Raw genomic sequence first — 25,399 nt, forward strand, 5'->3', positions numbered from 1 at the left:
GAGGGGTTCACAAGTCCCACTGCCAGCATATGGAGGAGATCAGGGTGTGGGGGCCACTTACTGGGCAGACTGAGCATCTAAGGCCAACTACTGGAGGGATGCAAATTGTGTGTGTACATGTTCCATGGGTGGATTTCAGTAATGCCTAATACAGTCAGCACTGACAGTAGTTACAATGCCTTTGGATGGAAGGAGACAGAAACTCCAAGATAGAGGCTATTTATGTTGAGTACCTCAATGCTAGGCGTTTCTGCCTTTTGCCTCAGTTATGTTATTTCCACAGAGATTCTGTAAAACCATATTTTTATGCTAGTTTATGAGACAAAGAACTAGACTGCAAAATTTTACAGATATTATTTAAAATTCTTGATGGAGCTGCTTGGTAGGTTAGGTATGTTTTCATATTTGCAGCATCAGTTCAGGAAATAAACGAATTAAATCTCCATTAAATGTTGTTAGCTTTTGTCAGGGAGCAGCGAGGGCCAGCTGCCCTCATGGTCAGGGCTGAGGGTAACGTGGCACAGGCTGTGCTCACTTCAACGGGTGCAGGTCCCATGGGGCCAGGGCTGGTGTTGGGATCCAGTTCCAACACAGCCAGTGATGAACCAGGTCTGAGGGCCATCCAGGGGCTCCAGCCAGGAGCAAAAGGAGATGAGGCTGGAGACAGGGCCAGAGCCTGGCACTCCTACAGTATCACTGCGCCAGGGGCTGACAGCCCTGGACTAAGCTGAAAGCAGGCTCCTGAACTTGGGCAGGGGTCAGGGGAGACCCTAGGGCAGGCTGTGCAAGGCCATTAAGGCCTATTAGTGCCGTCTGTGCTCTGACAAATTTATATTGGATGGCTACTTAAATAACGTACAGTGGAGATCTATAATGCAGTTACTATTATTAGTAATATTTATATCCCTGTACCACCCAAACAGACCAATAGACATTGACCTATTCTAAGATTAGAGGGGAGGTGACATCTGAAGGACGATAGCTAAAAGGCACAGCCAAATGTAAGCTTTTCTCCCAAGTTTTTATCTAGACAGGAATAAAATCTTATCAATGTTGGTTTGGGGTAACTTTTTGTTAGTGGAAGCTATACTGAATATGATATAGCAAAAGAGATCTATTAAAAAAAAGAGGACCTGACGAGGGTAGCTAGCTTTGCTGGATGCTGTAGATATGTGGCCAATTACCTGCATACAAATACCATCTGAAAGTGGTATTTGATTTCAACCATGTATCAAGCCACCAAATAAAGTGGTCTGAAATGGAAACTCTTTCAAGCTTAGTATTTTCCTCCAGCTCTTTTTAATGCATGGAAGATAGGAAAATATTTTCAGAAAGAAACCGTTAAAATCATAATGCCCGTAAACATAAACCAGAATATAAGAGAAGATCTCAGGCACTAGTATCTATCCAAGCTTAGCCTACAAGGCACATTTCAAATCATCACCGCTCCACAAATTAGTTGTGCATTTCCAAGATTGCTTTTGTACAGCTTATAATGCAAAGCCGTATCTATTTTCTTTCTGCAAAGCATAGGCTGAAGATGGGAAGTACAAAACATTTTGCCAATCTTAAATATGGAGGTTTGGAATTACTAAATGTAAAGCTCTAGCAGTGGGCTTTTAATTTGGCTCTAGCTTTCAGAGTCTGGCAGGCTGATGAAGTGCAATTGCCATGGGTGAAAAAAAGGCATCAATTAACAGACACATGCAAGGTTGGCACCTATGAAGAATTCACCCTGAAAGATTTAAAGACAAATAACTCAGTGATCAGACACACCTGGAGATCTTGGAACAAACTTCATAGAGTTATGAAAAGTAAACCCGCTAAAAACTTCCAGTCGAGGATCTGGAACAATGCAACGTGAAAGCCAAGGAGGGAAATGATACTGTATATTACTTATTGTAAATACCAGATTATTTATGGAGCATATTATTTATGGAGCAAAGACAGTCAATATTAAAGGTGAAGAGCACAATAGCTATTCTGTTCCAAGCCAGAATCTCTGGAGACTCGATGGGCCTGAATCAAAACCTACTGATGTCTATTAAAGCTTTTTCCATTTACTTCAAAGTTCTTTGAATGAGTATGAGAGGCAGGATTAAGACCTTAACAGATGTACAGAGGTCTTACGGCTTCTCAGATAAGTTCAACCTACATTTTAAGGCATTTTACCATTGAGTAAATGACAAATACAAATACAAATGCCTTAAGATGATTCAGGAAGTAAAACTACTTCAAAATTCTAAATCAACTCTGACTTTTGTTACAATTTTTAAAGTGTCCTGTGTGGACTTATGATCACAAGTAAAATTCCTAAAGCAGAAGTCAGCACTGAAAACTGTGGAAATACTATCCTTAGTGATGTGGATGGTAGTTCCCCAACACTAGTTCTTGTTCACCTTAGTCCTAACCTTTACATAATATATTCTGAAAAAAATATTTCTAAGAAAATAAAATATACTTTCAAAGAGTATATTTATATGATCAGCTCTCCTAGTTATCAGAAGGAAGTTTATGTGGGTGAATTCTCAAAAAGCAAAATTGAATGTCTTAGAAAATGTCTGCTTATGATGAAAATGTTACTAGGCAGTTCATGATTTATCTGATGAGAATGCAGAATCTTCTTCATTATGGAAAACAATACAGTCTGTTACAAAGACACTGATACATTTTAGAGTATTTAAAATTGCTTCCTAATTGAGTCAATATTGCTTAGGCCCCAATTCAACAAAGCACTTCAGTATGTGTCAGCCTTTAAGTCTAAAAGGGTTTATGTGCTAGTGACTTGATCTTAATCAAGCATGTCTCCCATCACATCCTGCTAGGTAAGCTCAGGAAGTGTGGGCTAGACGAGTGGAGAGTGAGGTGGATTGAGAGCTGGCTGGATGGCAGAGCTCAGAGGGTTGTGGTGAATGGCGCAGAGTCTAGTTGGAGGCCTGTGGCTAGTGGTGTTCCCCAGGGGTCAGTCCTGGGTCCAGTCTTGTTCAATGTATTCATCCATGACCTGGAGGAAGGGACAGAGTGCCCCCTCAGCAAGTTTGCTGATGAGACTATAATTGGGAGGAGTGTCTGACACACCAGAAAGCCATGCTGCCCTTCAGAGGGACCTGGACAGGCTGGAGAGCTGGGCCGAGAGGAACCTCCTGAAGTTCCACAAAAGCAAGAGCAGGGTCCTGCCCCTGGGGAGGAATAACCCCAGGCACCAGGACAGGCTGGGGGTTGACCTGCTGGAAAGTAGCTCTGCAGAGAAGGACCTGGGAGTGCTGGTGGACAACAAGTTAAGCATGAGCCAGCAGTGTGCCCTTGTGGCCAAGAAGGACAGTGGTCTCCTGGGGTGCATGAGGCAGAGTGTGGCCAGCAGGACGAGGGAGGTGATCCTGCCCCTCTCCTCAGCCCTGGGGAGGCCTCCCCTGGAGTACTGTGTCCAGTTCTGGGCTCCCCAGTCCAAGAGAGACATGGCACTGCTGGAGAGAGTCCAGCGGAGGGCTACCAAGATGATTAGAGGGCTGGAGCACCTCTCCTCTGAAGAAAGGCTGCAAGAGCTGGGCCTGTTGAGCCTGGAGAAGAGAAGACTGAGAGGTGATCTCATCAACGTGTATAAGTATCTGAAGGGGGAGTGTCAAGAGATGAGGCCAGTCTCTTCTCTGTGGTGCCCAGTGACAGGACAAGAGGCAACGGGCACAAACTGAACCACAGGAAGTTCCATCTGAACCTGAGAAAAAACTTCTTCACTGTGAGGGTGACAGAGCATTGGACCAGGTTGCCCGGAGAGGTAGTGGAGTCTCCTTCGCTGGAGATATTCACAACCCGCCTGGATGTGATCCTGGGCAATATGCTCTAGGTGACCCTGCTTGAGCAGGGAGGTTGGACTAGATGATCTCCAGAGGTCCCTTCCAACCTAAACGATTCTGTGATTCTGTGATTAACCATTAAACAAATGTTTAAATACTTTACTGAATAGATTTGGTTTTGAAGCATACTGTGCTGAATAAAGCACCAACCTACCTCCTTTTCTTACTTATTTTACTACTCCCCTCTTGCTCTTGCTTAACATCTCCTTTATTTTTCTTTCCTCAGCCTCTCTTTTTTTAAGTTGGGTTGAGTTCAACAACTCTTAAGAACTCCGGCAAGTTTTATGGGGGCTTATCACTAGTAAAGGTCCGGGTCAACACTGTCTTTCCTGGGCTACAGTGCTACAGCCCTTATTCCTTCCTAGCAGTCCCAATGGCTGCTAAATCAACTCTCATAAATGAGACTTTTCTAAAACACATGCAAATTTATATTGCATCTAATTAAGTGTATTCAGATGGCTCTTCCCCTTTTATCTATGCTACAAAACATAATTTTTTTTTAGAACAACTACCCAGAGCTGGTACTATCAGAAGTATGCTATGGCAAAAATAATCATCATGATTGTTATTTTAACATTAATTTTAGCCTAGTAGTGCTATATATATGATGCTGAACTCATATTGCTGGAAGACGAAACTTACTGAATAAAATCTCTAGTGAATTTTGGATTAGCGTCCAGCATTGTTTAAAGTATCTCAGAAACCTCATTATGATTGAGATGGTTTGTTCTCTTTGAACTGTTCTGAGCAGGGTCCCTCGGGAAACTGAAGATGGCAATTCAGGAGGCGTTTCAGACACACAGATATATTTGATAAAAAATGCCAATTGCAAAGCCATTTTTGAGATGGCAACAGACTTGTGGAAGTCTTGTATGTTATAACTGAGAACACTGAGGGACAGAGCCTTGGCAGGTGTGAACAGGTGCAGCCCGCCTAAAGTCAGGGAAAATATTTTGATTTGAACTAGCTGAGGTCCTGCCAGCTGTAGTTTGGCTTATGAGATACCATTTGTTCTGGCCCAAAGGTTCAATTCAGACTTCGAAATAACTTTTTTGGGGTAGAAAACAGGTATTATTTGCAACAGAGATCTGAATTTCATCTATACTTAGTCATAACGTATTGTATAATGTCTCTCCGCCCTTTTCTTGGATAGGTCTAATAATTTCTTACCCTAAAATACAAGGTGTTTTTTAATTTTTAAGTCTCTTTCGTTGCATAGGTACAGTATAGTATAGTGCCTATCTCTTGTTCATAGGTCTGTTTCAGGAGGAGGGAGAAATGAAGGGAAGAATAAACATGGGGTAGGAGTAACAAAATAAAGGAATATTTAAATGATTTCAAATGGATTGTAAAGTGTTGAATCGCAAAGGACTGGCAAAAAAGCCCTCTCCTCATGAGGTCTGGCTAATATTAGGAATTATTGCCTCAAACGCTGCAGGTGTGGATCCATTTCTTTCATTGCTAGCAAATGGGGTTGCAACTGCCTTTGACAATGTAAAAGCTGCACAAGCCCCATGCCCCAGGGCAGACAATGATGTTGGTGAGATGCTGATTTTAGGATAGAAAATTACAATGGTTATATAGTAAACAGCACCTGGAAGTTTACTAATGATTTTTACAATTAAGAGCAGCGCTGGGGTCTGATTATTCACGCATGCTTTCTATGAAAGAAAAGAAAAGAAGCAGATGTTGAAAGGAATCACATGGGTTGAGGGATATTTATATTTTTTTCTGTAACTAGAGGTAGAGCCTCCTTTCTGTTACCAGTTCTTCTGGTAATAACACCAGATTAAATAAAAGTGAAATAAAAATGAAAAAAAAATGCTTGGAATGCTCTAAAGTTTCATTAATTTCACATACCCACAAATGTACATACACATGAAACGCACACGGACAGGCATGCGCATATGCGTACATGAATGCTTATGCAGACTTTAATCTCTGCCTGTGGCTTGATACGTAGCTTTGGCATGCAGTAAAAAAAAAAAAAAGAAAGAAAGAAAAAACTGCATGGCCATGCAGTTCTTCTGCATTAACAACTGGGTCTTCTATGATAATAACGCTTGAATCTCTCCCCTCAGAAGCCCACCAGGTGTGCACCTGCCAGGTTAGTTATTTCAGAGTGCTGAGGCTCGAAAACACTCCACCATCTGCAGAATAAATTTAAAAATACAGTAAGGCATACTGGTACCTCATATATTTTCTCTCTCTCTCTCCCTCTCTATAGTCATCATTTATTTTCACAGCTGTTCACGACCCACTGCCAAGCAAAGACCTCTTCAGTTTCTTTTCTACCATATTGAGGCTTAGTCAGTATCTTGACAAAGAATGGGTGAGGCAATGCTCATAAAATGAAAACTCTTCTCCTTTAACCCTTTGGCAATTGCCATAGCTGAATCTTTCAGAAGGGTATGAAATGTCCACTTTTACCTCATCTTTTCACAGCAATATGCTATTGCACCCTGTGTTTACTTCTAGGCCAAATTTGCAGGCCCAAGAAATGACAGCAATTTTAGCAAACTTCAAATACTCACTCCAATGTGCTAGGGGTTATCTGAAACAGGCCCAGCACTTCCAGGATTTGTTGCTCACTAATCTTGTGTATGTAAGGGCAAGTAAAAACATGCACTATTAGCTCTTATCTCTGGTCAGCCAGCTTGTACAAAAGTTATAAAAGACCTTGCTGTGGGGTAAAGTGAATGTTATGGTGAATGTGAACTTAGGTAAATCCCTTCTGTGAACCGAGCCCAGAAGCTGGACATACTATATGCTGCTTTCTGTACAGCTACCTGGTTTGCCATAGATTAAAAATTGTGTTGGTTTTCTGGTAGTGGCCAGGGGAGTTAAATGAAACTGAAGTTAAACTTTTATTAGTAGTGGCTCAGTGAACACTGGATATTTCAGCAAGTTTATGTTTAATTAAACATCTATATCTTCTGAGGTCTTGTCTATGCTGGGTTAATGTCTCTAATCTTGGAAACTAAAGTTGTGTTGGACCTATCCAAAAAACGGATAAGAGAGACCACCTGTAAACCCCAGGCACAAATGAAGAAATCATGGCAAACACTTGACCACAGCAAACAAATTTGCTGAAAGGCACGACTCATCCTCATCATCCTCATGCTGAGCTAACAGTTGAGGAAATGGGCAGCTGTGAGGCATTGTCCTGCAAAATGGGAACCAGGTCTTGAGTGAATCAGGACCTTTCTATGTTCTGAAAGTTCTTGTTTGATGAATTCACTGTAACTGCCATAGATTAGCCCAAGAGAAAGGGATGGTCCCATTTAGGTAACACTATTCTTTTTCTTACTGTTTTTGCACAGATATAGGAGAATCTCTTTTTAGAGGTCTTCCTCTAACACTCTCCTTACTTGCATAGTTTTTTGGATTCCTTGTTACTCTTGACTCCCTTGGGAGTTTTTCATGGCTTATTCAAACTAGGCCTCTTAATGTTTTCAGGTTTACCTTTCACATGTGTTTGGAAAGTACAAATATACACTTATGTATATAGTCTATTATATGTCTATCTAAACATACTCAGAGGCAAACTGAGCATATAAATACCTGTTGGAGAGATGTTGTCTTGCAAATGAGAAACCATGCCACACTGTTAATGAAGTCAGCTTTTCAGGTTTGTAAGTCCAGTCACTCAGAGATTCTCTCAGTGAAATTTGGGAGCTGTCCTGGCCAGGAGCTCCATGCTATTATGAACTAATCATAATAGAGATAGTGTCTGTTTGGACATACAGTGCAGCATGAAACAAAGCTCAATAATGTGAACACATATCCAAACATCCAGATACTTAGACCTTCATTTGTGTCCTCTCTGTTAAACTGGATATATGCACATACATACATATGTATGTATGCACACATATATATGTATAACAATGTGTAAAATTCAGGTTATTAATTTTCTAGAGATTCTCAAAACTCTTCTGGGATCAAGTATTCTTAAAGTTCCAGTTCCTGAGGTCATGTGGTGAGGTAATACAAGTGGATGAAAAGAGCAAGTAATAAAGTTTAACAGCTCAAAATTCAGATAAGACACAGTTTTCAAGCCAGTCACCTGATTTTGGTGAACTGCCTGCTGAACTTTGGACAATGGACTTTGTTGATGCTGATTTCTAATGTTTGGGGTTAGAGGCAGATTTGCTTGGAGGAAAGGTATGAGAGCGAGGCTGAACTCTCTGCCGCTCCAACCAGGTCTATGATGTGATGCCATCACTTGTCAGGGGAAGAGGAGGTGGTGGTGTGGCTGTGCAATCTCTCACATTTCTAATTGTCCCCAGTTCAGGTCCTGGTTCCTTGTTATGCTAAGCTCCTTCTGTACCTGGTGGATCCTTGAATCCCTTCATGTTGAAGTCTTCGAGGTGCTGAATTTTCAAAACAATTTGTAATTGCTCTTTTACCAGGTAAGATAAGGTATGTCATTGTTATCAAGATGTCAGATAAAAGAGAGTAATTGCAAATGTCATAGTAAATGAGACCTTTGAGACAAATTTCTCAGGTTCCTTTGTCAACCCACATGTTTACTATAAGTATATACTTTATATACTATATAAATTATTTTATGTTCCTAAGAAATATTACTCAAAATCATACTGTTATGCCAAGAAAGCTGAGGGTGACTTACATTTCCTAACTCTTGATTGCTGTGCAGTTTTTTTCTCAAGAGACTATTCAGCTGACAACGTTAGCCTGAGGGAAGGTACAGTGTATAGTTTAAGTAATGCAGAAATAGGATCTTTAGGATTCACTAGGCATGGAAAGCAGTCAAAGTGGAAGTAAGTATGCTATTATGTTATTATACTACAGCACATAAAGTCCATCAACAGACTGATGTAGTCACGAATTCTGCAGAGCGTATGGATTGAGTGGCACATCCAGCTGAAGAAAGCTATCTTTCCATTTTGTGCAGAAACATCAAAGAATATTTTCCTTAGTGTTTTTTTTGCGGGAGGAGGAGGATCTGCTTACAGGTACATGGTGAGCAAAAAAGAGTAGCAGAAAGGGTATTTTAATAAACTCCATCAAACCTTTTTTAAAGTGATACCTCTAATGTTTGGAAGCTAAGGGCAAATTTAGCCACCTGTAACCACTGGAGTTTCTTGTAGCTTGATCAGTCAAACCAGGTCAGTGTTCTTTAGCTGTGCAAGCCATGGACCATCTGGGACCAGCTGTGCTGGTTGTTGACCTAGTGGGAATAAATGGAAGACAAATAGGGAGCAACTGCCTTTTGTGTGATTGTATTTGCTAACCTTGCAAATATTATTGAAGTATCTTTAAATTAGTTTGTTTGGGCTTCGGGCCTAATCCTGCCAAGCACATTTTTATCCTGTGATCATGTGCCATCAGTAGAAATAAACTGAAATAAACAGAAGCCGAGCCTACTCAGTGCATCTGAAAACTGTAGTGTTTATTAACATGTGTAGTTTGAATTCAATAGCATTTTGAAATTAAGCTCACTTTTTCCGCTCTTTTTTTTTTTTTTTGGTGGCTGCTTTGTAAGTGATTGGATTACAGTATTCAAATTAATTGGAATATGTCATACCTGAACCATGGAAACTTTAATAGAAATAGCCAAAATATCATCTTTATAAGTCCCAAAAATGGGAAGGTCAGAAAGACAATATTTGAATTGACAAAACACATGCTAAAATATTAACCCAATTGAAAAGACTTTTTTGATAATTTAAAGCTGTCATTGCAAAACTATTTTAAGGACTTTTACTAATGAATGCAAGTTATTCAAATTACTAGAATGGTTCACTTTCTGCTTTTGCGTTTCCGGTCATAATCGTGTTCTCTCATGTCTAGAACTCCACTTTGCTGTCCGTGGTCAGCTCACCATTCAAAAACAGCCAGGACCCATTTACAGATTTACCCAGCAGAAAATACCAGGTGGAAACAGCGATGACTAAGCCAAACACATTTAAAAAGAAAGACTGATCTTCTTATGTTCTGCTCCGTACCTGACAAACAGCACTTTGCTAGGCTGTGGGGTGGGAGAAAAACACAGAGAGCAGGGTATGAAAGGAGGAGGTGATGATCCTTCCAGTGTCACTCTTCTTTTTGAGTCAGATCTGAACTTATGCTCCAGCCTTGTGTTAGGTAGTGTGGAGCTGCTGAGATTGCTGTGTTTCAGCTGAGATATCAAACGAAGGTCCTGACCTGTTCTCATTAAAGATCCCTTGGCACTTGTTCTCATTAAAGATCTCCTGGCAATTTTCAAAAGGGAAAGAGTGTTAGCCCCAGTATCTTGGCCAAATTCCAGCCTGGGTAATTATGTTCTGCCTACCTAAATTCCCCTTGCTGTTTCAATTGGATGTAATTTTTAATTTCTTCCCTAAACCTGCATGTAATGTTATCATGTATTGAGAAGCTCCTCTTGCTCCCTAAATGTGTTTGCATTTTTGAGGTAGAAGTGATATTTGTATATAACATTAACTAATTGCTAAGTCTACAAAGTACTCATGGACTTATGATTTAATATAAAATCTTCTCTGAGTGTAATCTAAGACTTTTATATCTTGTGATGATCAGTTTTACGTAGAATATTTCTATGAAGAAAAACATCTTTCACATGGATAGTTCCAATGCATCCCTTACATTGTTTGTTTTGGTTTTACAGTTTTCTAATCAAACCATGTCGTATGCATGGAATGTCAACACCCAATGAATATTGGAAGACATGCTGCAAATGAATTTCTCCTATGACAATGATTGCATATAATGGGAAAACCATTCTATGAGCCCCCTAAATATTGCAGATTTCAGTCCCATCACTTATAGTCTTAATGGAAGATATTTAGTTATGGTAAAGACAGTGCGACAAGAACCCACTGAGAATAAAACAGATTAGCATTAAACAATACAGCAAGTAAAAGCCCTCTTTGAGGTTTTAGCCTGTCAACACATTAGAGAAAAACTTAGATTAGCTTATTGAATCAAGACCTTGAGTGCAATCTTTCAAATGCATTCTCAAATGCTTCTCAGAAAGTTTGAGAAAGGAGTTGATCTGATATGGCCTTGCGCAAAAAGAAATAACTCCCTGTTAAAAATTCAGCGTTAACTAGTTCAATGATCCATCTTGTGCTAACACAATCCTCCAAGGCTGGTAGTTGGCATATGCAGGGGGGGTATCCGTGTTTGACTGATGCAGTGACTTTTGTCCCATTCAGTCCAGGTGTTCAGGTGTGCTAGTGATTTGGCCCAGTAACCAGGGCTGATAATTGTTGGCCCCCTGTGCAGACAATGGAAAGAGCAAGCTTCATACAGCCTACTGTAGATATAACTCAGGTCTCATAACTGAACAAATACTCATGGCAAAGCACATAAAATCAAGCATATATACACATATTTTCAGAAATGGAGGTTGCCCTATACCTGCAAGAGATGTCAATCTTTTGGAGGATTTCCCATGTTACCTGTTTTTCAGCAAAGCTCTTTTGCTTGCTTATTACTTTCCTACAATAATAACTGGGCTATGTTATTCACTGTGGGTTTCACTGAATCATTTCCTCAAGAAAGGAAGCCGGGAGGGATGAGAAAAAGAGACTGTGGTCCTGATGCTATGTGATGCTGGCCAGTATTTTTGTCCAGTAAAAACTAAGGGTGCTGAGCTGCCTCTTTGCGGACGTGAAGAGATCTAGTCTGTTCAATTGTTGAAACCTTTGGTGCAAGGAGAAGGTCTTTTTCTTCTTCTTTGCCTGCATCTTTCTGAAGAGGTTGTCCAATGTCCTTTTTTCTTTTCTTTATCTGTGTTATTCACTTAGTGTTTTACTGATCCATTTGCATATATTCCCCCAATTTACCTATCATTTTCACTGTAATTTGTATCTGTTTTTTTTTTAAATAAAAAACTCACCAGAGCTGTTGCCATGAAAAAAAATTAAAATGAAAAGAAGTCTATAATTACATTAGCGTGTAATTATTACAACAAACTACAATATTGTACAGAGCAACAAAATAGGATCAAGAGTCTGATACCAACTCGCACACACAAACTTTGTTCAGTAACACTAACCACCTGACTGCAACCTAAGAAAAGCCAGAAAATCCTGAGCCAAGACTTCCACTCTGACTTAAATCCCTGTTCTGGATAGCCCGGTTATATGAGATCACAGCCTTTTTCTGAGAACCTTACGAATAACTAGGTCCTGAGAGAGCTGTGGGTGGAGTGAGACGTTGTTACTCTGAAACTCTATGGTAATCATTAGTATCTAAAAATAAACAGCATGACGTAGACTGGAAGGATATATCTCCACCCAGGGTTTTTCAAGGCAACCTCTCTTTACCTCAAGACTGTCTAGGCGTAGTGAAGGCAGCACTGCATATGAAGAGATGGCTGGAATTTGGAGTGCTGGATCTTTCTTCTCTCATTAAAGGCCACCTTGCCTTTCAGACGATGCATCCAAGGACTTCAAACTGACAATGTACGAAGATGTCTGCCTAAAAACAAGATCTGTGGTGTTTAAGGTACTCACTGTGGTATGATGTTTATAGTTTGGATGGTACCCACTAGGACAGTAAGTGAGTGCATGATGATTTTAATTTCATGTAATCTTATAGCACTCTTTTGAAGTATAATTGAGGGCACTGGAAACACAAGACTAATTTTAGAGCTACTTTAGTACCTACCTGCTTGCATTTCCCTAGGTGCTTTCTGAAGTCCCACTCAAGCACCATATGTAGCTTTAAAGTCCTAAGTGATTTCTCTAAAGTCTGCTCTGGAGCAGCACATAGAAAACAAAATGAAGCTAAAGTTCCAACACAAAGGCTGATGCCCTTGTTTCTGGCCAGCACTTCTCCCTGTTAAAAAAAGGATATTATTTGAAACATGCATTTTTTGTCTGAAATATTTTGTGGAGTTTAACCAATTTTTCAACTAAATTAATGTGAAACGAAAATAGCATTAGACACTCCTTTTAACGCTGAGAGCAGGGGAGAGTTTCAAATTTTAATTTTACCCCTTATATTTTATTTTGAACTCCTTTTCTGCAATTTGAATAGTATTCTTAATGTGCTTATCTCTTTTTTTAAAGTCAGAGATTAAGAAAAAGAGTATTAAAAGGACTTTCCCAGCCACGTTTTTACTGCTTCAGGACACATCCATGCTGCTGCTAACATCTATTTTTTTGGATGGGTGTACCAATACGAGCTGAGCTGTGTCCTGCTCCAGTTGCACAGACATCAGTACCGGTGATACCTAGTTTAAAGCTTTATTGAATCTATTTCAGTCACAGGCACTGTTTTACATCCACTTAGCACAAGTAAGTTGGCGTAAGAACCTAAGACTTAGACCCACAAAAGGTACCTACTTTAGATGCTCTTGTTCAATATTTAGCAGGCAATACAAGCCGTGGTCTTCTTACCGCGCTAATGTCTCAGAAAAATGCAGTTTCTAGGGCTAGCAGGAAAGCTTGCTGCATGGGGCAGTGGCATTTGATCTGTGGTAGGAATGTCCAGAAATATGTTGTTGTTACTATCTTGCTGCAGTAGCCAAATCTGATGGTATAGAAAAGAGAGGCCAAATGGAACTTGCAGGGTAGATAAATCCCTTGTTTTATCCATAAGCTGTGCTTATATGGATGTAAATACCTGTTCTCAATTCTCCAGTGTGCAGGGGCTGAACTCAAACAATGAGCCAAAATTAACGGGATTGGTGTCTCTTTCCTCCAGAGTAGTCTCCGTTTAGGATCATAAGTGGAAATAGTACTAGCATGCTCAGCTTTCCCTTTGCTGAAAAACCCTTCTTTCAAGCCAAAATAAATCCACTTTTCACAAAGTAGAAGTCTTATTCTATAAAAAGGTATCCACCTGGAATGTCTAAACCAGAACAGTTAAAATATAACCACTTCCAGAATCACAGTCCCCATTGGTTTCTTCTCTGTAGACCAGCTGATTCTCTGCCTTCTGGAGAGATTATTTATTCTGGAAGAAATTATCTGAGAATACACTATCTGCAAAAGAAATAGAATGGGCATAATTACAGCAGAACAACATTCCTGATAAGCCCAGCCCTCACGGTCAGAACGAGTTCTCTGATCTGCTCCAAGGACACTGTAGGTATACTCTTGCTCTGTCTCTCAAAGCAGAATGCTAAATCTCAACATTTCCCAAATTTATTTAAGGATAAATAATTCCAAATGAAACTGTGTACGGAGAATATACCCTGAAGATACCAATGACCATAGACTTCTTTAACCTAATATGTTTTATTTCAAATAATAACAGTAATTAAAAATACCAAATTAAGAAGCCTGAATAGATTAGTTAAAGAGCATTTTAGGATTATAAAAGCACTTCCAGTTGCATCAACCAGATGCCATTTCAAACACTGCTGTTTGGATTAATTAACTGAGTTCAGCACACCACATATATTAAAACTGCTAGTTGTACCACTCATCCTCCCCCACATCCTTTTGTAATTTGTTATTAAAATCTTGGCCAATTAGAAAAACACAATGTATTAAGTAAAACAGCACACTGAACCAATCAAAAATAATTACTCAAATCAAGATTCATTTAAATGATTTATGACAGCAATTAAGTGATTTTAAAATGCTGCATAAAGGTGTAGTGTATGGTTCACACATTCACATGTACAGTATGCAGACTGTGTACAGTCTATGTTAAAAGGCCATTATTAATTACTTTTACAGAAATTCCACAAATCGTGTATTTTAATAAAACAGACATTTTAGTAGGATATAATTGATTTAAAGCACTATCCTGATGAAGAAATACAGCTATAATGTGCTTCAGACTTTAGTATATCAACAATTCTGTCTCTCTCATAGAGATATTTAATTACTTTAATAAGTCTGTAAAACTATTTTATAAAAAAGTAGCTTTTAAATTACTTTCACCCTAGCAGAGATTGAGATCACTTTATGGAGTATAATGCAAATACATTTCTCAGTATATTAATAAAATTCTAACATTTTCTGCCTTGACAGCTGGAGGAAAAGTGTAATCTTTATTTAAATATGGGTGGCTATCATGTAAATTTTCCTCCAGGTTAAAGTGATTTAAATATAACCTAAATACTGTAATAATATATCTTTATCTAAACAAAAAAGCGTAGCATAAGACTGGCTACTTTGAGCTGAGCCAATGCTCCACCTGAGTTGGGCCAATGCTTGATCAGGCCCACTGTCCTGTCTCCCGAGCTGGCCAATGACAGATGCTCTGTTTAGAGCATTTTGTTTAGGTTGGGAAGAAGATACAGGGCAAACATATAATGCCATTTCCCTGAGATGTTCACCCCATCTTCTTGTGCTTTGCAATGCTACACCTTCCTGAGCCTGAGGTAGCATGTTTGCATTTGATAGATCTTGATACCTCTGCCTTTATTTAGTTGTTTTCTAAGTTCATGTAAACATGTAGCATCCACAACATCTTTCATTGAGGAGTTCCATAACTTTGCATTGCGCAGTATAGCTCCTTTGTTGTTTGCTTTGAAGGTGTTACACACTAAGTTCATTTGATATCTCATTCTTCTATTAGAAGAGCAGTGAATTTTAGGCACCTTCTCCATGCCACTCATGATTTTTCAAATCACTGTCTGTTATCTCTTTTCCTGGCTGAAGAGTCCAAGTGTATTCAATCATTCCTGTATCAAAGCTATTCCAAACTTTTAATCAACTTTGTGGAGATAAGGGCAGCCTTTTGACTATCTTTCTAGTTTCACGCGTACCCATTTTGAGATGAGGGAATCAGAATTGTACATCATATTCAAGATATATATGTATTATAATAACTTAATGCAGGTGCATTATAATATTTTCTTTTATATTCCTTTTGTTTTACCCTAAAATTATATTTGCTTGTTAGACTAACACTGAGCATAGAACTGACATTGTTATAAATCTATTTTAACCTGAAAGTTGAAGTTCAGACTGTTTTTTCCAATGTGCAAATCTTTTATTTCTCTAATGAATTTCATCTGCTATTTAATTGCTCAGTCATGTGATATCCCGAAGTCCTTCTTCAGCTTCTTACAACCGATTTTCACCTTTGTTACCATAACAAAACTTGACCATATCACTGTTCACCTGCTTTTCCAGATCATATATGAATATACTGAATATTAGAAAACGCTGTGGAACTTCACTGTTAATCATAGTGGAAAAAAACTGACCATACATTTCTACCTTTTTTCTTCTTCACAGAATCACAGAATCGTTTAGGTTGGAAGGGACCTCTGGAGATCATCTAGTCCAACCTCCCTGTTCAAGCAGGGACCTCTAGAGCATATTGCCCAGGATCACATCCAGACGGCTTTTGAATATCTCCAGCGAAGGAGACTCCACCACCTCTCTGGGCAGCCTGTTCCAATGCTCTGTCACCCTCACAGTGAAGAAGTTTTTTCTCAGGTTCAGATGGAACTTCCTGTGGTTCAGTTTCTGCCCATTGCCTCTTGTCCTGTCGCTGGGCACCACGGAGAAGAGGCTGGCCTCATCCTCTTGACACTCCCCCTTCAGATACTTGTACACGTTGATGAGATCCCCTCTCAGTCTTCTCTTCTCCAGGCTCAACAGGCCCAGCTCTTGCAATCTTTCTTCATAGGAGAGATGCTCCAGCCCTCTAATCATCTTGGTAGCCCTCCGCTGGACTCTCTCCAGGAGTGCCATGTCTCTCTTGGACTGGGGAGCCCAGAACTGGACACAGTACTCCAGGGGAGGCCTCCCCAGGGCTGAGGAGAGGGGCAGGATCACCTCCCTCCACCTGCTGGCAACACTCTGCCTCATGCACCCCAGGAGACCATTGGCCTTCTTGGCCACAAGGGCACACTGCTGGCTCATGCTTAACTTGTTGTCCACCAGCACTCCCAGGTCCTTCTCGGCAGAGCTACTTTCCAGCAGGTCAACCCCCAGCCTGTACTGGTGCATGGGATTATTCCTGCCTAGGTGCAGGACCTTGCACTTGCCTTGGTTGAACTTCAGGAGGTTCCTCTCCGCCCACCTCTCCAGCCTGTCCAGGTCCCTCTGAATGGCAGCACAGTCTTCTGGTGTGTTAGCCTCTCCCCACAGTTTAGTATCATCAGCAAACTTGCTGAGGGTGCACTCTGTCCCTTCCTCCAGGTCATTGATGAATATATTGAACAAGACTGGACCCAGGACTGACCCCTGGGGGACACCACTAGCCACAGGCCTCCAACTTGACTCTGCGCCATTCACCACAACCCTCTGAGCTCGGCCATCTAGCCAGTTCTCAATCCACCTCACTGTCCACTCATCCAACCCACACTTCCTGAGCTTACCTAGCAGGATGTGATGGGAGACAGTGTCCAAAGCCTTGCTGAAGTCCAGGGAGACAACATCCACTGCTCTCCCCTCATCTACCCAGACAGTCATTCCATCAGAGAAGGCTATCAGATTGGTCAAGCATGATTCCCCTTTGGTGAATCCATGCTGACTACTCCTGATCACCTTCTTGTCCTCCACATGCTTAGTGAGGACCTTCAGGAGGAGCTGTTCCATCACCTTTCCAGGGATGCAGGTGAGGCTGACAGGCCTGTAGTTTCCTGGCTCCTCCTTCTTGACCTTTTTGAAGACTGGCATGACATTGGCTTTCTTCCAGTCCTCAGGCACCTCTCCTAATTGCCATGACCTTTCAAAGATGATGGAGAGTGGCCTAGCGATAACATCCGCCAGCTCCCTCAGCACTCGTGGGTGCATCCCATCGGGGCCCATGGATTTATGGATGTCAAGTTTGGACAAAAGATCTCTAACCTGATCCTCCTCCGCCAAGGCAGAGTCTTCCTTTCTCCAGCCTTCCTCTCTTGTCTCCAAGGTCTGGAATTCCTCAGGACTGGCCTTAGCAGTGAAGACTGAAACAAAGGCAGCATTCAATAACTCTGCCTTCTCTGTATCTTTTGTATCTTTTATATCTTTTATATCTTATATATCTTTTATATCTTTTGTATCTTTTGTATCTATTCTTCCTTTCTTTTAATCTGTCATAGCTTCAGACGGGAGAGATTAAGATACTTAAATTTATTTATCTAAAATAACTAAAATTGTGAGTACCTCCATGTGATCAAGGCTAGGCTCCCAAGCTCCTAAGGTGCCTATGTTCAATCAATGGAGAGGTTTCCACTTATGAACAGCCGCTAGATATCTCCTTTAGGTGAGCTGAATCACTGCTTAGCCTCCAGTAACTGTAATGACTTGATTTCCATCAACAACAATGAAAGCCTAAACACTTAGCATGCCTAGAGGCACCCACATGTAAACACCTCAATTTATACATCTTAATCTTCAGCTGAATCTCATCATCCCTAGGGTCCAATTAATGACCAAACCTACTGCCATTTGAAATCCCCATGTATCCCACCCAGCCTTCACTTGCCATTTCAGAAAGGTGTGTTTCTCTCATAAGTTTCACGATGTACACAGAGACTGACATAGTTGTCTTAAATGCTTTGGGCTTCTCAAATGGAACTAAATACTCATTTATGAGCAACTGAATTGAACCCTTTGTAAGTATCTTTGTCAAGGGAATTTCTGAAAACATCTATTGCAAATCTGAGTAGATTTTATTGACTGAGACTCCTTTGTTCACATGCTCACTGACCTCACATGCCTGCTGTATCAGTCTAATTCATATATGAATATAAATGTTGTGGAATGCTAAATTCTTACTCTTCAGCGTTTCCCTTTGTTTCCTCAATGTATCTTTTTCTCTGAAAAGGTGACCACATCTAGGTAATTGGTTACAATTAGGTGAGATATCTCCCACACATTTGTATAAACATACGTACCTAAATTGCTGACATATCCAAATGTACTTAAATCAAAAAAGCCCTGTCACTTCCAAGAAAAAAAGAGAGATTGATATGCAAATAAATAGTAAAATAATGAGGTATCTGTGGAAGGTGTTAGGTGTAAGTTTGTGTGATAGAGCAGATAGAAATGAATAGATGGAGTAGTTTTCCTGATTTTTAGGGTTTTGAAAAATATTTTATTATTTATTTTGTCTTCAACATTCCCACATGACAACTCAGCCTTTTCTTCAGCCTATTTTTAAAGGGAGGAACTCATTACAACTGCTTAAAAATTAAAGCTAGCATTTAGCTATCAGTGTAGCTACTTAAGGCTCTGTCTCCTTTATTTTGTAAAGAATGACCTAACCAGATGAGAAGTCACTGAAAGTCTTTATAAGATCTTATCAATTTTCACTAAAGTGGGGTCAATAACTGAAGAAGTGGTGCTGATAAAAATATTTCATATTTTTGGAATATTTTCAAATTTCAAGTTTGGAACCTTCCATATTTTTGTTGATTAAGCTGACCATTTTAATAATAGAAATCAAGCACTCAAATGTACAAAAACAGCATAGATTAATCATGGGTTTATGATTGTTGATTTTTGCCATTTAGTTTAAAAATAAATTGTGATTTCCAACAAAGGCATCATACAGATTCCATTGAAGCCTGCCCCCGGTATATTTTTCGGTGCATTCATTTTATCTATGTTAGTATGATAAAGTTTCACAAGGTGATAAGATCCAGGAACATTCTACTCGGGTGTTTGTCAACTCCCAGAAGTGATATTATCTCTCAAAATTAGTAGTTTTGGGTGTGATGGTACCAGAAAAATTTATTTTGCTGATGTGGCAATCTAATACAGTTTAGCATGCTCTGAAGGTGCATCAAGGATAGTGCTATAGAACACCTGCTTTGTAAGCATACAGAAACGTTATTCCAAGCTTATTCCTAACGTTTAGAAATGTCATTCCTAAATGGTTCCAGAAGAAATTGCATCCCCTTTTCCTAGTAAGAGGTTAGTAGGGGTGGGAGAACTAATTTAAATAAAGTAAACCAAATGTCTTTCCTCCTACTCCTACAATCTCAGCCCCCTTTCAGGCTAAGCATGGGGTCAACTGCTTTTTAAAGACCTTACAAAGTACATTTCTCTGTAGTTCTCTCACCTTTCTTTGCAGCAAGTCATTCATTTAATACTGATCAAGAATGTGGTGTGAGAGGTTTGTTGTAGAAAAGCTCTAGAGAATAAATAAGGGACAGTTACCTAACTGAAATGAACCATATACTTTCTGTGGTCACTGGAATTAAGTTTATAGAAAGTACGTAGTCTGCCAAGTTGCAGAACAGTATTTTGAGAGCAAAGCATGTGGAAATAATATCATTATATCAGCAGAGCAATCTCAGATGAATAAAAGACAATCTGCATTAAAAAACAGTGATCCATTTCTGCTTTCATTCAAGCAGTTCATACACAATGTCCAGATATAGATAGATAGCAACTACATTATCAAACACATGAAAATGTGCTGTTTATATCAACTATTTTCAAGATATTCACTTCTACCAAAATTTAAATGATTAATAAAGAGCATGTGAATAAATTTGAATATATTAGTTTGAGTGTTCAACTGTTTATTATCTTCACAGTCTTATTTTCGGGAATTTCATGGCTGTAGAGCAATCCTATTTGGTGAGTTATCTGAGTAGAAGAAGAGGCAGCAGAGGAATTGGGAAAGGAAGATGCTCAATTAATTAGTAGAGTATTAGTTCCTGCTCCTAATTAAAATCAAACTAAAATAGGAATTTGACAGGTGTTTGGATAGAAAGGAAACATTAGAAACTTTTTAACCTTTGGGGAAATGAGTAGGAAAAAACAGAGCTTGAAAGGCCTTTTGAGGGCATTTTATAACAGCTTTTATCTCATTTAATAAATTATCTTTGACAGCAATTCTAGCACTATTTTTTTTACTTCAAATCACTACCCACCTTTTTTTTTTTCCCCCTCTGGGTGCTGTAAATAAGTTGAGATTATCTTTCTTTCCTTTTTTTTTTGGGGGGGGAGGGGGTGCTTAAATTTATCCTTCTTATTCTGTTTATTTCTGATTTCTTTTTATTCCCCAGTGATCACTCCCTGAGAAGTCAAAAGGCTAGAGCTCTCACCATCTCACACTGCTCTGCAGGATTGTTCATAAGAGCCTGTTTGAAGAAGGAAGTCTGCTTGACGATCCTCTTTGTGTACTAGTAGATCCCCCTGCTTCATCCTATCTGGAAGGCAGGGAAGAATGCCACTACAGAAAAAGCTGCACTTTTCTTTCAAGTTGGATGCGTACATTGACGTTTCTTAAAATATCCAGCCTACAGAATGACTATAATCCTCCAAAAGCAATCTACCACATGCTTAGATACAGGGATAATACCTTGCTTATAATTTAAATTACTCCTTTTGTCTAATACATTATGTCTGTTCTGAGCATGTGAAGATGATGTTAGGGCTTGATGTAGGGCTCTGACTGAAGTCAGAGGCCTTACGAAGCACCATCTTGCTTAACTCTTGCGGTAGGTTTGGGCGCAGGCCGTTACATATAATTCACACAGTAGCCTCAAGAGCTGGTAGAGGCTTCCCTGGCTGCCCTGCTCCTAGACTCCCTGGGAGACCACATCTGAGCAGATGCCTTTCTAGCGGGCAGATTATTCGGCTTCCTGGGCTGCCCTGGCTATTGGGCAGCCAGCTGGCTGGATCCACAGGCTGCCCACTTGATGGGCAGGTGAGCTGCCCAGCTCTGCACCAGCTTCCCTGGCTGCTCAAATAGTGAAAATAGGGAGCATATTTTCTTCTGGAATCACTAATCCATCCCTGCTGCAGTGATGAAACAGGGTTTACTGGAACAAACGTTATGGAATTAGAATTCTATAAAAGTATCATTGGCTAGGGGGAGGGAGGAGGGAAAGGGGGTTATTGACCAGATTTTCAAATAAAATTCTTTTTCAAAACTTCATCTTTTTCCTGGAACTTAAATCCAATTTCTGAGCCAGTTTTACATGGACTCTGAAAACCAATGGAAAAACAGTCCTTATTGGAAACCAAACCACTTCAAAATGAAGATAAAAGCCTCGTGAGCCTTGCAAACTATTTCATCAGATCACACCACAGCCACTTTATCCACAAATAGTGCAACAAACTTGTAAAGGGAAGTGGACAAAAGAACTATGTTGTCATGAGGCTCAGATGATTATCAGATGGTCTAGAATAATTAGACATTATTCCACCTGGATGAATTCCTAAAGATGCTTCTTTTTGTTGGCTAAAGCTACAAAACAAATAATATCTCTGGGTCCATGAACATAGTTCTACTTTATGTTTACATCAAAAGTTTACATTTAGATAGGTCAGACTCGAGCTATTTTCTTGACTAACTTTTCTAGGGACAACCCCATATTGTTCAACACTGATATAAAATCACAGAATGGTTTAGGTTGGAAGGGACCTCTGGAGATCATCTAGTCCAACCTCCCTGCTCAAGCAGGGACCTCTAGAGCATATTGCCCAGGATCACATCCAGACGGCTTTTGAATATCTCCAGCGAAGGAGACTCCACTACCTCTCCGGGCAACCTGGTCCAATGCTCTGTCACCCCCACAGTGAAGAAGTTTTTTCTCAGGTTCAGATGGAACTTCCTGTGGTTCAGTTTCTGCCCATTGCCTCTTGTCCTGTTGCTGGGCACCACAGAGAAGAGGCTGGCCTCATCCTCTTGACACTCCCCCTTCAGATACTTATACACGTTGATGAGATCACCTCTCAGTCTTCTCTTCTCCAGGCTCAACAGGCCCAGCTCTTGCAGCCTTTCTTCAGAGGAGAGGTGCTCCAGCCCTCTAATCATCTTGGTAGCCCTCCGCTGGACTCTCTCCAGTAGCGCCATGTCTCTCTTGTAGTGGGGAGCCCAGAACTGGACACAGTACTCCAGGGGAGGCCTCCCCAGGGCTGAGGAGAGGGGCAGGATCACCTCCCTCGTCCTGCTGGCCACACTCTGCCTCATGCACCCCAGGAGACCACTGTCCTTCTTGGCCACAAGGGCACACTGCTGGCTCATGCTTAACTTGTTGTCCACCAGCACTCCCAGGTCCTTCTCTGCAGAGCTACTTTCCAGCAGGTCAACCCCCAGCCTGTCCTGGTGCCTGGGGTTATTCCTCCCCAGGGGCAGGACCCTGCTCTTGCTTTTGTGGAACTTCAGGAGGTTCCTCTCGGCCCAGCTCTCCAGCCTGTCCAGGTCCCTCTGAAGGGCAGCATGGCTTTCTGGTGTGTCAGACACTCCTCCCAATTATAGTCTCATCAGCAAACTTGCTGAGGGGGCACTCTGTCCCTTCCTCCAGGTCATTGATGAATATATTGAACAAGACTGGACCCAGGACTGACCCCTGGGGAACACCACTAGCCACAGGCCTCCAACTAGACTCTGCGCCATTCACCACAACCCTCTGAGCTCTGCCATCCAGCCAGCTCTCAATCCACCTCACTCTCCACTCGTCTAGCCCACACTTCCTGAGCTTACCTAGCAGGATGTGATGGGAGACAGTGTCCAAAGCCTTGCTGAAGTCCAGGGAGACAACATCCACTGCTCTCCCCTCATCTACCCAGACAGTCATTCCATCAGAGAAGGCTATCAGATTGGTCAAGCATGATTTCCCATTTGGTGAATCCATGCTGACTACTCCTGATCACCTTCTTGTCCTCCACATGCTTAGTGAGGACCTTCAGGAGGAGCTGTTCCATCACCTTTCCAGGGATGCAGGGGAGGCTGACAGGCCTGTAGTTTCCTGGCTCCTCCTTCTTGCCCTTTTGGAAGACTGGGGTGACACTGGCTTTCCTCCAGTCCTCAGGCACCTCTCCTGATCTCCAGGACCTTTCCAAGATGATGGAGAGTGGCCTAGCGATAACATCCGCCAGCTCCCTCAGCACTCGTGGGTGCATCCCATCGGGGCCCATGGATTTATGGATGTCAAGTTTGGACAAAAGATCTCTAACCTGATCCTCCTCCGCCAAGGCAGAGTCTTCCTTTCTCCAGCCTTCCTCTCTTGTCTCCAAGGTCTGGAATTCCTCAGGACTGGCCTTAGCAGTGAAGGCTGAAGCAAAGGCAGCATTCCATAACTCTGCCTTCTCTGTATCCTTCGTCACCAGGGCACCCGCCCCATTCAGCGGCGGGCCCACATTTTCCCTAGTCTTCCTTTTGCTCTTGATGTATTTGAAGAACCCCTTCTTGTTGTCCTTGACATCCCTTGCCAGATTTAATTCCAACTGGGCCTTAGCCTTCCTTGTCGCATCCCTGCACGCTCTGACAACGTCCCTGTATTCCTCCCAAGTGGCCTGTCCCCTTCTCCACATTCCATAGACCGCTGGAGGCATCCTGACTTGAGCGGTGTTTTGCTGACTCCCCTGCCACTATACCACTCCCCTTCCCCCATCTTGCCTAGTTTAAAGCCCTCCTTACCAGGCTGGCCAATCTGTTGGCAAAGACACACGTGCCCCGCTTGGTAACGTGGATCCCATCGCTCCCCATCAGCCGTTGATCTTCAAACAGGGTCCCATGGTCATAGAAACCAAAGCCCTGTTGCCAACACCAGCGGTACAGCCAGCTGTTAACTTGGAAAACTCGTCTACTCCTCATCCCATCCTTTCCCCTCACAGGTAAGATTGAGGAGAAAACGACCTGGGCTCCCAGACCCTTCACCACCATTCCCAGAGCTCTGAAGTCCCATTTGATGGTTTCCAATTTGCCTTTCGTGTCGTTAGCGCCCACACGGAAGAGCAGCAGAGGGTAGTAGTCCGATGCATGGACAAGCCTTGGCAGTCTTTCCAGGACATCTCTTATTCGAGCCCCCAGCAGGCAGCAAACCTCTCTGGACAAGAGGTCAGGTCGGCAGATAGGTGCCTCTGTCCCCTGCTGCAGGGAGTCACCCACAACAATCACTCGCCGCTTCTTCCGGGGGTTCCTGCACGGCACAGGGTCTGCCAGGCCAGTTGCCTCCCTTGGAGCCATGCCCAGCTCCTCCTCAGCTTGGAGGGCACTAAACTTGTTCTTCACAGGCAACTCTTGAGGAGGAGCAAGAGCCTTTCTCCTTCTACGAGAGGTCACCAGCTTCCAGCCCTCTTCAACAGCATTATGATGTACCATTACACACAGTACAGAGCCCTCCAACAACTCCACTGCAGTGGGGGGTGGGGACTCCTGGAGCTGAACAGTCTCCGAGAACACCCTGTCAATCTCCTGCTCATCCTCTCGGATGCTACGCAGCCTCCTAACTTCCTCCTGTAACTCCTTTATCTGGCGATGCAACTGGTCAACCACAGCACACATCACACAAGAGAGCTGACTGTCAGCCCAGGCCTCACAGAGAGGCCCCAGGCACTCCCTGCAGCCTGACACCTGCAGAGCTGCATCTGCTGCCAGAGGGTCTGTCCGGGTTGAAGCCTCAGACACAGCTGATGCAGCACCTCCAGCAGCCACTGGGGAGTGTGCTCTGTGGCATGTCATGACCATGGCCAGGGAAGAACACACCACTGTGCAAAATGGAGAGGTGCCTTCTTTGCCTTCTGCACAAAGTGCTGTGCAAACTGCTGCACAAACTGCTGCATCTGTTCACCATCTCTATTGGCTGCACTCTGGGAGCTGTGCTCTAGGCCTGGCTCTTATATAGGCCTCTGCCTAGCAGTGACTCACAAGGGTGCTTGACCCACCCAATCAGGAGCCACCTGAAACAAAACCCCCAACTCCCTCTG

The 25,399-nt window shown here is 41.8% G+C and overlaps 1 long non-coding RNA gene across 1 annotated transcript; it reads left to right on the forward strand.

Moving 5' to 3' along the window:
* The first annotated feature begins 7,964 nt into the window (after window positions 1-7,964).
* LOC138066691 (uncharacterized) lies at window positions 7,965-21,623 on the forward strand. The gene is made up of 4 exons (XR_011140064.1): window positions 7,965-8,018; window positions 8,144-8,266; window positions 12,259-12,332; window positions 20,749-21,623. It is a non-coding gene; the product is annotated as an uncharacterized lncRNA (long non-coding RNA).
* Window positions 21,624-25,399: the final 3,776 nt, after the last annotated feature.

This window comes from Struthio camelus, chromosome 3, assembly GCF_040807025.1.
Source record: "Struthio camelus isolate bStrCam1 chromosome 3, bStrCam1.hap1, whole genome shotgun sequence".
NCBI classification, from domain to species: Eukaryota; Metazoa; Chordata; class Aves; order Struthioniformes; family Struthionidae; genus Struthio; species Struthio camelus.